The sequence below is a fragment of the Megascapheus bottae genome, unplaced genomic scaffold (assembly GCF_031878675.1).
Source record: "Megascapheus bottae isolate mThoBot1 unplaced genomic scaffold, mThoBot2.hap1 HAP1_SCAFFOLD_162, whole genome shotgun sequence".
NCBI lineage: Eukaryota > Metazoa > Chordata > Mammalia > Rodentia > Geomyidae > Megascapheus > Megascapheus bottae.
In genome coordinates, this window is record NW_028327429.1 from 151,090 (window position 1) to 163,157 (window position 12,068).

At 42.6% G+C, this 12,068-nt stretch overlaps 1 non-coding gene across 1 annotated transcript; it reads right to left on the bottom strand.

Annotated features, from left to right (window-relative positions):
• Positions 1 to 11,339: 11,339 nt before the first annotated feature.
• Positions 11,340 to 11,444, bottom strand: LOC150039871 (U6 spliceosomal RNA). Its single transcript, XR_016534196.1, has one exon. It is a non-coding gene; the product is annotated as a U6 spliceosomal RNA (small nuclear RNA).
• Between the last annotated feature and the right edge of the window lie 624 nt (positions 11,445 to 12,068).

The window sequence follows — 12,068 nt, forward strand, 5'->3', positions numbered from 1 at the left end:
ATCTGAGGATCAAAGCTCAAGTCCTGCCCAGGCACAAAAGGATTTGAGAATCCTATCCCCAGTTAAACTCTAGAAAACAGGAAGTGGGGCTTTGCTCAAGGATAGTGCCTTGAGCTGAAGACCTCAAGGACAACCCTCAGGCCTAGGATAGGGCAATAGCCTTGAGCTGAAAAGCTCAAGGACAGTGCCCAGGAGAAGATCAAGCCCCATGACCTCCCTACAAAAAAATTAGAAACATGGAAAAGATGAGGAAGAGCAGCTAGTTAGAAGATGATTATGGAAATCCGAGGGATGTGGTCTGGGAGTTTTTCCTACGGGTAGAGTGCTATCCTCGCATGCACAAAGACCCAGGTTTGATTCCTCAGTACCACATACATAGAAAAGGCTGGAAGTGGTGTGGTGGCTCAAATGGTAGAGTTCTGGCCTTGAGAAAGTCCAAGGACAGTGCTCAAGCCCTAAGTCCAAGCTCTAGCACTGGCAAAAATCTAAGGGATGAGAGAGACAACTAGATATAGGGAGAAATGTGGTAGGTAATTGAAGTACAGTATTATGTTCCATGTTCTCATTGTGCAATGATTGCATATACAAATCCAGATTGCATGTTCGTTTGTCAGGAGGACAGTCTCTCTTGGATGGTTATGGCCAATAATACATTAAGCTAACATACAGAAAGATATTGAGCAATCGCACAAAAAGAATCATGCATTTCTAGTTCCTTTTCTTGACTGATATCTTGTTCAATCTGCCAGGCATCTCCTACTTTCTCCTAACACTTCAGGTTCCCTTTGTTTTTCCATGTTTAGCCAGTCTCTTCCACTTCTTCACTGACAGTTTTGTAAGCAACACAGATGACTCCTCTTGTTGCTCTGACTATGCTTCATGTTCTTCGGCTTTCTTAATGAACTGAAATTCACCATCCTCATCTGATGATTCCATGGAGGCATAGTCTGGCTTCTTTTTTTTTCGTATATTTTTATTGTAATTAATAGAAGGGTTATATTCACAAGACAGATGGTGCATTATCTCACAAGCATTGATATGCTTTCTCATGACTTTGTCCCCGTTTTCCTCCCCTACCCCCATCCCTCTTCTTGTTTTCCACCCTTTCCTATCCTATTTTAAATAACCAAATATGCATATATTCAATATATCAGATAACAAGTTGAAACACGGTAACAATATGAGATAACCAAGGGATAGCAAAAGAGATCAGAGATAACATAGTACATGAAGGACAACAATTACTCTTTATATGCCTTTTGTTTGTATATTCTGGAGGTCTTTTCATTTAGCATCATTCTATGTGGCCTTATGTATCTTGGTTTTGTTCTATTATAAATCTCTGCTAAGTCTTTCCATTTCCTTACAATGGGGCTGTGCTTTTGGGAGGCACTCACACCACAGACAGAATTACCTGTGTCATGACCGTGACTGCCTGCACCCCTCACCCCCCAGTCTTCGCATTCCCCTCTACCCCACTCCCAGCTCCTCTGGGACTGGGTATCCAGGCTACATTTTCCCCCCTCACAAAGGGACTACACTTGTATTCCAGGGGCCCTTCCTTCTGCCATCCAGAGCACAGAATGCACACCATGGCGATCACAGAGCTCAAACCCAAAGGCTGAGATGCAGAAGGGGGTGGCCCAGCAGCTTCCCATGGCCTATCACCCATCCTGTGCATGCTCCAGCTTGTAACGTCCCCTGCTCCACCCTTTGCAAGGAAGTGCCATGCCCACAACCTAATCCCTGGTTCCCACCAATTTCATTCTCCCTTGGATTTTGCAGACAATCTTCCATAAGGGCCTAAGCATTCTGTTCATCACTTTATGTCCTTATCACTGATTAGCTGCTTTAGCAGGCTCTACCCCTGCCATGGAGAGTGGCCATGTCATGTTCTCTCTGTGGAGAAGTTGCCCCAGGAGAAGAAATATGCACTTCATGTGAGTGCTGGACAGAGCAGGAGGGCTCTCTAGGACCAGAGGCCACAGGAGGGGTGCAGATGGGAGAATGCTAGGGGTCCCAGGGGACAGTGGGAGTTAGGGCATAGTTGGCTCCTTCTGCAGTGTTGATAGCTCTTCGCAGAACCCACAGAGTGAGGTTAACACCGCAGATGTCAGAGGCAGTGCAGATTTGCAAGGGGCGCAGGGGGCTCTGTCACCCCCAGAAGCTGGATACATGCTGGGGTGCAGGCAGAGGTGTTTTCAAGGTCAGATAGTGTGGTTGCTGCAGGGTCTAACTACTCATGCTTTACAGATGACTCTCTACCTCTCTTGAGCTTTATCTCTGTGTTTGGCTTTTTCTTGGCAGTTAATTGGAAATGAGCGTTTCTTGGACTTTCTTTTCTGGGCTGGCTTCAAACAGAACCTCAAATGTTAGCTATGCACAGTTTTCAAACGATACCATACTGAAGATGGGAAGCTTGATCTGCTGCTTAACTGGGTTGCACTTTGGCTCCATTCACTATGCCTCATGAGAGGGGGCTCAAAGTTCAGGGTCCCATTGGACTTGGGTGAATACATTCTCTGTAGTGCTGGGTCATCAACCCATGTCCTAAGCTGGAAGTATGCATTGCAACATTTGATAAGAACTTCTACCAGTTTGTCACCTCATGAATGCAGATTCTAAATTTGTATTCCATTTCCTATAGTGGAAAAATCCCCTCCAAATTAAACAGGCTCTGATCCACCTGCAGACCCCACACCTAATCCACCCTTGTATGTTCTGGTGGAATGGGGATCTAAGTCTGGAGGAATGCTGGTTTCGTCCATGAAATAGCTAGACAAGTGATAAAAAAAGGTTTTGTGGATTAATACGAGAAAAATCTAAAAGCAGAGTAGCAAAGGACAAGGAGCTGGCCAAAAGTTAGAGGGACTCTAACTGGACAAACAATGGAATGGTAAGTTGCACTCAGAGGACTTGTACACAATCTGGAAATCCCTGAGAACTATCTATGTATCCTATCTGTTTGTCTAAATACATATTCTTTATGCATTTATGTATTTGTATAGAGAGACAGATTAATATATATGACTATACATACATTCATAGCCAGACACATATGGGTGTGTGGTATAGTACATGTGAGTTTGTGTGTGTGTTTCTCTGGATGGTTATCTCTGTTTAAGAAAGACAGAATATGTGTAAATGCCTTTACATTACTTTGATGAAATGTAGATAGACATAAGCACTTGGGGGAATCTGAAAGGACAAGATTATTCAGGAACCTTTATCCTTATAAAGTCCTCAGCAAGTTTTAATTTTTTTCATTATTTTACTTCTTTTTTTTAAACCAGTACTAAGGATACCTCTCAAGGACCAGGTGCTGCCAATTACAATTTTTCTCATGGCTGGTACAAGAGGAACAGAGTCACAGTTCCACTTTTCCCTTTTTTTGTGTGTGCTTAACTGAAGATAAAGATCTCTATCACTGACTTTCTTTCTAGGGCTGGCTTCTAACCAGGATCCTCAGATCTCAGCCTTCTCTATAGCTACAATTAACAGTATGAGAACCCAGCACTGGGCATATGAGAATTCAGTTCCAATGCACAGGGCAAGAAATTGTGTGAATTTCTCAACTCCAATTAGCTACAATAAGCTAGAAGCGAAAGACCAATACCTTTCAGGAAAAGATGCTCAGGGTTATCCCATAGGCCATGAGAGTAAACCCAAAACCCTATACACACATGTGCATGCACACACTGGCACACATACACACACATGCACACACACACAATATCTCAGGCAATATTGTATCTTGAATTAATATCCAGAGATTGGACAAAAGCATAGCAAGTTATGAAATCTGTTTTTCTTTTCTACTTTGAGGGAAAGGAATAGGTCACAAGATGCAGAAGCAAAGACTTCAGAGGCAAATGCTGTGAGTGAATAGTTTGTAAAAAGTACATTCTTTTATTTCTTCTGCCAGTCCTGTGGCTTGAACTCAGGGCCTGTGCACTGTCCTTGGGTTTTCTCAAGTCTATCCTTCGGCCACTTGAGCCACCTTGCCACATCTAGATTTTCTATCTCCATGGTACTGAGGAATAGAACCCAGATCTTCATGGATGCTAGGCAGGCACTCTACCACTAGGCCAAACTCCCAAATCGGACATAGTATTTATAACAGTCATCATCACTATATCAAAATATCCTTTATCCTACAAAGAATGAACACTTCTCTATGTGTGTAATGGTTTTTTTTTTTCGCCCGTACTTCTGTGATTTTCCCACTTACATTTTTTACAGATGACAGCACAGATGTTCATCAGGAAAAAAAATAGATTAGGATACAGAAATCTAACAATGTCCTAGTCGATCAATGTCAAAAAATATGTGCAAGATGGCCTGGGAGTTTGATCTAGTGATAGAGTGTTTGGCTACACGCAAAAAGTCTTAGGTTTTATTCCTCACTACCACATACATAGAAAATGCTGGAAGTGGTGCTGTGGCTCGGTGAGACAACTATAGCCTAAAGAAAGCCCAAGAACAATGCTCAGGCTCTGAGTTCAAGCACTGGGACTAGCAAAAGCAAAAAAATGTGCAAGAGGCAAAATGCAGGCTGAGAAGGCACTGTGAAGCAAAATGGCTTGTGAAGGATGAGGGGAATAGTGACAGTTAAGTTTAGATCTTACTCAAGAAAGGCTCCTTGAGCCAGAGACCAGACTGGTAGCTAGGCTTAGTTAAAGATGTTGGGATTTTACAAACAAAGTGTGCTGTTTACTACCTCCACATGTATATTGTGGGTTGGAGTGGAGATTTCTGCCTCCATTATATCTTTGGTGAGGTCTTCTATGAGCAAGGAGCTTTCGCCATTGGGCCCTGAAAGGTGACCCTACCTCCATCACAATGGAACAGAGTATGGAACTCTGGTAACCAAGCCACTGTATCTGACAACCAGCTCAAGCCAGCTCACTTGGCCTGTGGCTTAGGAACAAGAAAGATGTTGCTGTGCTGTTGCCAAAGGTCAGGAGACTTGGGTTTCAGGCATGAGAGATTTGGATGCCTCACTAGAAGATGTAGATGCTGCATCAGGGCCAAGCCAAAATTCCAGTATATTAGCCCTTTCTCTGGGAAGAAAGCCAGGAAACTCCAGGGCAACTCAGACGAGGTATATTCCTGAAAGGAAACCGATTTGACACCATCATCATCCTCCCCACACACTACAAACTTCTTGTGTGCTTTCAAGTGTCTATACTAAGATGACAGTTTGTGTCATTTTCAATCTACTCTATCCCAATTCCTCAGTGTGAAGTTTGCCCCCATTTCTGTGTTTGAAAGATCCATTTTTTTTTTGCCAACATAGTGTGTCGGTGAGTCAGCTCAGACTCTGAATGAACCTTGCATCCTATAGATCCTGGAGGAAGGCCTGCTAGAGATGCTGCTGATAAAGCTGATCCCTGCCTACCAGATAGGTGATCTCTTTTACGTGGGAAATTTCCTGCACAATTTCAGAGAGTGGGGGACAATGGAGCAGTTGCTGGATATTCTCTTGAAAAAGTGAGTGTTCCCCCCCAAACCCAGGCCTGATCAGCCACTCCTGGCCAAGTCTTGGAATACTTGGCACCTCTCTCAGCCTGTTTGGTTCACTGGGGTGTTTACAGGGGAACTGAGCATGACACAAGTGCTCAAGCCGACTATTTTGTTAGGACTATGCCAACATGCCATTTCATTTCCCAAACATCAGTGAAGTCCTAGGAAAAGACATTTCCCAGTAGGAAATAAGGTTTCATTAACAATGGCAGAGGCCTGTGAAGTACTGGAGACAGAGGAAAGGCCGGGAGCTGAATCACTTCTGAGCCATCAAGGAGGGATTGTGTTAGCTTTGCCTGTTAAAACCTCAAAGCATTTACATTTTGGTGTGTAGTCCAGTCCTACCTCTTGAACCCACAGCCTGAGTGTCATCCCTTCGTTGTTCAAAGATTAGCACTGTACCGTTTGAGTCATAGGTCAAGTTCTGGCTTTTTGCTGTCTAATTGAAGACAAGTGCCTTTAGACTTTTACTGACTACACTGGTTTCCAACTGTGATCCTCAGATGTCAGCCTACTGAGTGGCTAAGATTAGAGGCATGGCATTTACTTCTTTATTTTGAGAATTCTTTAATTCATTCATTTATTTATTTAGAGCATTTAGTTATTTAGAGGTGCATTTACTTTGGACAGATGCATAGAGGCCTCTTAGGAGAATTTTCATGGAACTGTGTAGACATATCTCACCTGGGTAGTTTCATATTCCTGCCTGGGATTTAGCTAGCCCTGTACTTGTCTTGTTAGATCCACATTGAAAAACCATAGAGTTGACTTCCTTCTCTCCTTCCATCACTACAGATCCATCCATTGTAGTTGGGAGGAAGATGAGCAAGTAAAGAAGTGGACTTACACAGAAATAGATCTGTCATGTAAAACTGGGTATCTTTTTAATTGGTCATGAGACTTAAACTCTGGGCCTGGGTGGTGTCAATGATCTCTTCAGTTCAAAGCTATCGCTCTACTCTTGAACCACAGCACTATTTCCCGATTTTCTGGTGGTTAATTGGAGATAAGATTTCCACAGTCTTTTGTGCCTGAGCTGGCTGTAACCCTCCTTCCTCAGATCTCAGCCCCTTGGGTAGTTAGAATTGTAGGCATGAGCCACCACGCCTGCCTAAAAATTGGGTATATTTGAGGCGTCTATTCAAAGCACAAATTTCTTATTTGCACATCAATTGTGATTTCCCCTAGATCTTGAGGTTCAGACTTCAGTACATGTTAGATAACACAGTTGTAGGGCCCCCGAGGTTTGGCCTATTGGTAGAGTGCTTCCCTAGCATGCACCAAGGCCCAGGCTCGATTGCTAGGTAGTGCATCCATAGAAAGAAAAAAAAAAGCTGGAAGTAGTGCTATTCCTCAAGTGGCAGAGTGCTAACTTTGAGGAAAAAGCCCAAGGACACTGGTCAGGGAGCTAAGTTCAAGGCCCAGGACTGCCAACAAAAATACAGAATAGAGTTGTGGGTGCAATTGTGAGTGTGGACTCTCATGGATTACAGCTAGGGCTGTGTGCAGACAGTCAGATCCCATAGGGAAACAACCTTCACATTGCCTATGACATTGAGCATTTTGGAGGATTGTGTCTCCGACGCTTCTGGAAGTGGGGTGTAAAAGTCATCCTCTTTTTCCATATTAACCTCAGAGCATATTAAGCAGAATTGGGTTTTTGTGGGAGACTCTGACAGTAACCATAACCAGCATAGAGACAACTATGATAAGTCTACTCACAATATCCAAGCAGTAGTTCAGAGAGGGAAGAAAACAACTGATTGTAGTAGATGTGGGAAAACACCCACAAATCAAGCTCTTAGGAGACACTGCAGAGTTCATACAAAAAAACAATCTGAATGCAACAAACATGGAAAATCTTTCAACCAGAAAGTAGGCCTTAATAATCGTTGGAGAATACACACAGGAGAGAAACCTTATGGATGTAATGAATGTGGAAAGTCCTTCTCCCTGAAAGCATACCTTACTACCCATCAGAGAATACACACAGGAAAGAAATCAAGTACATGTAAGATGTGTGGAAAGTCTTTCACCAGGAAAATAGACCTTGCCATTAGAGAACACACATAGGATAGACACCTTATGAATGTAATGCATGTGGAAAGTCATTCTCCTGGAAGACAAGCCTTACTAATCATCAGACAACACACACAGGAGAGAAATCATATCAATGTAAGAAATGTCAAAAGTCTTTCAGAATGAAATCATGCCTCATTTTGCATCAGAGAACACACTCAGGAGAGAAACCTTATCAATGTAAGAAGTGTGGAAAGATTTTGCCCACAAGTCAGCACTTAATACCCATCAGAAACCTTATCAATGTGACAGATGTGGAGAGTCTTTCAGAAAGAAGTCATAGCTCTCTTTGCATCAGAGAACACATACAGGAGAGAAATGTTATCAATGTAACAGATGAGGAAAGTCTTTCACCTGGAAAACAATCCTTAATAATCACCAGAACACACACAAGACAGAAACTTTATGAATTTTAATGAATGTGAAGGGTTTTTCACTTGGAAGGCAAACCTTATTAAATCTCAAAGTACACACAGGAGAGAAAACTTACATAATTAATGTGGAAAACTTTTCACCTAAAAGGCAGACCTTGCCAACCATCAAAAGAGACAAACAGAAAAACCTTATGAATGTTATGAATGTGGAAACTCTTTCATCCAGAGGAAGGACTTACTAATAATCAGAGATGACATAGAAGAGAAAACGTTTGAATGTAACAAATGTACAATGTCCTTCACATAAATATGACATCTAAGCAACTATAAAAGAAGTCTCACTGATGAGAAAGCTTAAGACTAATGAAATATGTGAAGTCTTCCTAGAAGAAAACTTGGTTTGTATCAGGGTACCCACACAGAGTGAAGGCTAATGAATGTAGCAAATGTGTAGTCTTTCACTCAGAAGTCACAGCTCAGGGTTCCACATGACAGAAATCCTATGAATGAAACAAATGTGGGAAGTTGTTTGCTTTTGTTTTTGTTTTTATTTTACTTGTTGGCTAGTTAATTGGATGTAAGACTAGTTGATTTCTGGTAGTTAACTGGCTATATGTGTCTCTTGGACTTTTTGTGCCAGGGCTGGCTTTGAATCGCGATCCTCAGATCTCAGCCTCCTGAGTAGCTAGGATTCCAGGCTTGAGTCACCAGCACCTGTGAAATGTTTTCAAGAAGTCATTTTCCAGAAGAAAACACACGGGAGAGAAATTGTTTGAATGGAACAACTGTGGAATGCCCTGTACTAAGAATTCATGGCTCTGTACTTCTAAAACACACAGGAGAGAGAAATCTCATTACTATAACAATGGAATAAAGTCTTTCGTCTGGAAGGCAAGCCTCAGTATTTATCAGAGAAGAGATTCACTAGAAGAAAATTAGAAAACAGAACAAATATTTAATGATTTTTCATCAGCCAAGGACTTGGAAGGCATCCATTTCCCACTACTCCTCTAAAGTCTCCCACTGTATGTCCATGCATTATAGAAATGACATACTACATAGAGTTGAATTGTGAATAGAAGATGCAATTCCATGCTTAGTATAAAATTTGCACAGAAGTCAAATCTCTCTTAACACCTTTTCTTTTGGGTGGGTCATGGGGGTTGAAGTCTGGGCCTGGGCACTGTCCCTGAGCTCTTCAGCTCTAGGCTACCTCCCTGCCCCTTGAACCACAGTCCCACTTTCCTTTTTCTAGAGATTAGTTGGAGATAAGGGTTTCTTAGTCTTTAGTGGTCTTTACTGCCCAGGGTGGCTGTGAAGGTCAATCTTCACATCTCAGCCTCCTCAGTAGCTAGGATTACATTTGTTGAGTTACAGTAAAACACCAGTGTGGATGATATGAAGTCCCTGGGCTTTCTCCCTGCTCTGGAGGTTGTAAGTAAAGTTCTCAGGAGGATGAATATCTATCTGCCATAACTTCTTTCCCTTTCTCCATCTATCTGAAGATACCACACAATTCATACCTGCTTTTGTTAAACTTAATTTTGGTAGTAAAGGAAAAAACATGATGGTTGGATGGAGCCAGAGTGGTGGGTCACACCTATAATCCTAGGTACTCAGGAGGGTGACATCTGAGGATCAAGGTTCAAGGCCAGCCCAGGCACAAAAGGACCTGAGACTTTTTTTAACTTTATTTTTTATTGTTGGAGTAATGTATAAAGGGGTTACAGTCACATTCGCCATGTAGTAGGTGCATTAAGTCTCACACATTGACACCCTGAGATGCTTATCTCCAATTAACCTCTAGAATACTGGAAGTGGGGCTTGGCTCAAGGGTAGGGTGGTAGCCTTGAGCTGATGAGCTCAAGGACAACACCCAGGGTGAGTTTAAGCCCCATGACCCACAAAAAAATAAATAAGAAGCTAATAATAGAAGTAGCCTTGATCCAGGTGCTATTGGCTCATGCCTGTAATCCTAGCTACTCAGGAGACTGAGATCTAAGAATCAGGGTTCAAAGCCAGCCTCGGCACTAAAGACACCCAGGTCCTGGCATAGAGGAGCAGGGGGCAAGGCAAAAGAACCTGGACCTTCCCATGGGCACTGAATCATGAGGCAGCCCCAGCCAAGGGAAGCCCAAAGCAGTGGCTGGGGTCAGTCCCCATCCCCTTTGGTCCCCCACCTGTTGCTGAACATCGCTCAACCTGTTCCTAGAGTGATATGGGATGGCTCTCCTGATGACTGACCTGTCCCATTAGAAAATTCATTTATTAAATAAATCAAAATTTTAAAATTAAAAATGATTTTGCCCATTCTGGGTATTGAACTTAGGGCCTGAGCACTGTCCTTGGGCTTTCTCAAGGCTAGAGCTCCACTACTTCAGCCACAGCTCCACTTCTGGCTTTTTTCTGTGTATGTGGTACCGAGGAATGGAACCCAGGTCTTCATTTGTACAAGGCATGGACTCTACCTCTAGTCCAAACTATTGGCCTTGCCTTTTCTTTAATAATTTCTTCAGCTGACTACTGAGTAGCTAGGATTGCAGTGTGAGTTGCCACTCCTGGCTGGGACAGATCTCTTGTCTCCCTCATATCTAAGATCCTATGCTTCTCTCTTAAAGGCTTATTATGATTTTTTTTTCATGTTTGGGGCTTGACTGGGTCTGGTCACAGTCCCTGAGCTCTTCAGGGCAAGGCAATGACCCTACCCTTGATCCACTGTGCCACCTCTACCTTTCTAGTGGTTAATTGAAGATAAGAGTCTCATAGCCTTTAGTGACCGGGCTGGCTTTGAACTATGATCGTCAGTTCTCAGGCACCTGAGTAGGTAGAATTACAGGTGTGAGCTATCAGGCCCAGCTTGTTATGATTTTTGATGATCCTTTACACACAACATGATCAGGAAATATTGGGTAAGAAACTTTCATACATGATATTTAGTCCTTGAGTACATGGTTTCTCATTGTGTCTTTTTGTAAACCTGAGCTATTCCACATGAAAATGGAGGTCATAGAGCATATTTGAATATATTGACTTGAACTTCATACCAAATATAATTATACAAACTAATAATTTCTTCCTTAAAAGAAAATTCCTCAGAGGCAAGCAGATCAGGCAAAAACTGGGATGCTTTCAAGACTATCTGTGCAGTGTAATTTTCATTGTTCAAGGTAACATTTTGGATATATTTTTAAATTATATTTTATTGTAATTAATAGAAGGAATACATTATATTCTCCAGGAAGAACGTGCATTACTTCACGAACATTGCTACCCTTTCTCATGTTTTTGTCCCCATTTCTTACCTCCTAATCATCTTGTCCTCCCTTCCCTATTCTATTCCAAAGAAACAATGATATATACAAAAATATGGAATGCTTCACGAATTTGAGTGTCATCCTTGCACAGGGGCCATGCCAATCTTCTCTATATTGTTCATCTGGGATATATTTATTCCTAAGTGTTTTACTGTTTATACTAGTGTAAACAGATTTGATTCCTGACATTATTTCTAAATTGTAAATTTCTCACATATGTATGTCCACTTAACTTTAATCCAATTACTATATCCTATTACTTCACACTGAACTGTTATTGACAAAGAGTTTCTAAATCAAAGATAAGGTTAGCTTTGGGAGCCACTGGCACCTGCCTGTCATCCTAGCTCCTCAGGGTTTTAGGTGCTTAGGTTCCACCATGGCAGAGGCAGAGGCTGTTGGAGCACAGTCTCCAGCAAGGCCCCACCCACAGGCTCCAAGTTTCAGCTGAGTCAGCGCTGTGGGAGGTGGGAGTGAGTGCCTCCCCCAACACCAGTGTTGGGTACCATGGAGCCACCAGGCTTGTGGTGCCCTCTTATACACTTGCTAGCAAACATCTGTATCCTTGGCGATAAGCCTTCTTGTGGAGCTTTCCAGTCTCTCTGGTGCAGTCTGCTGGTTCCAACATTAGATCTCCCCCTTCCAGCCTCAATGGTGCATCCCACTCCTCTGATGGTCCCTCCACACCAACAGGGTTGTGAGAAAGTTGCAGGGGTGGGTTGGGTGATCATCTACTGGTGTGTACTGGGAGCTGGTATGCGGTGTTCAACTGGCC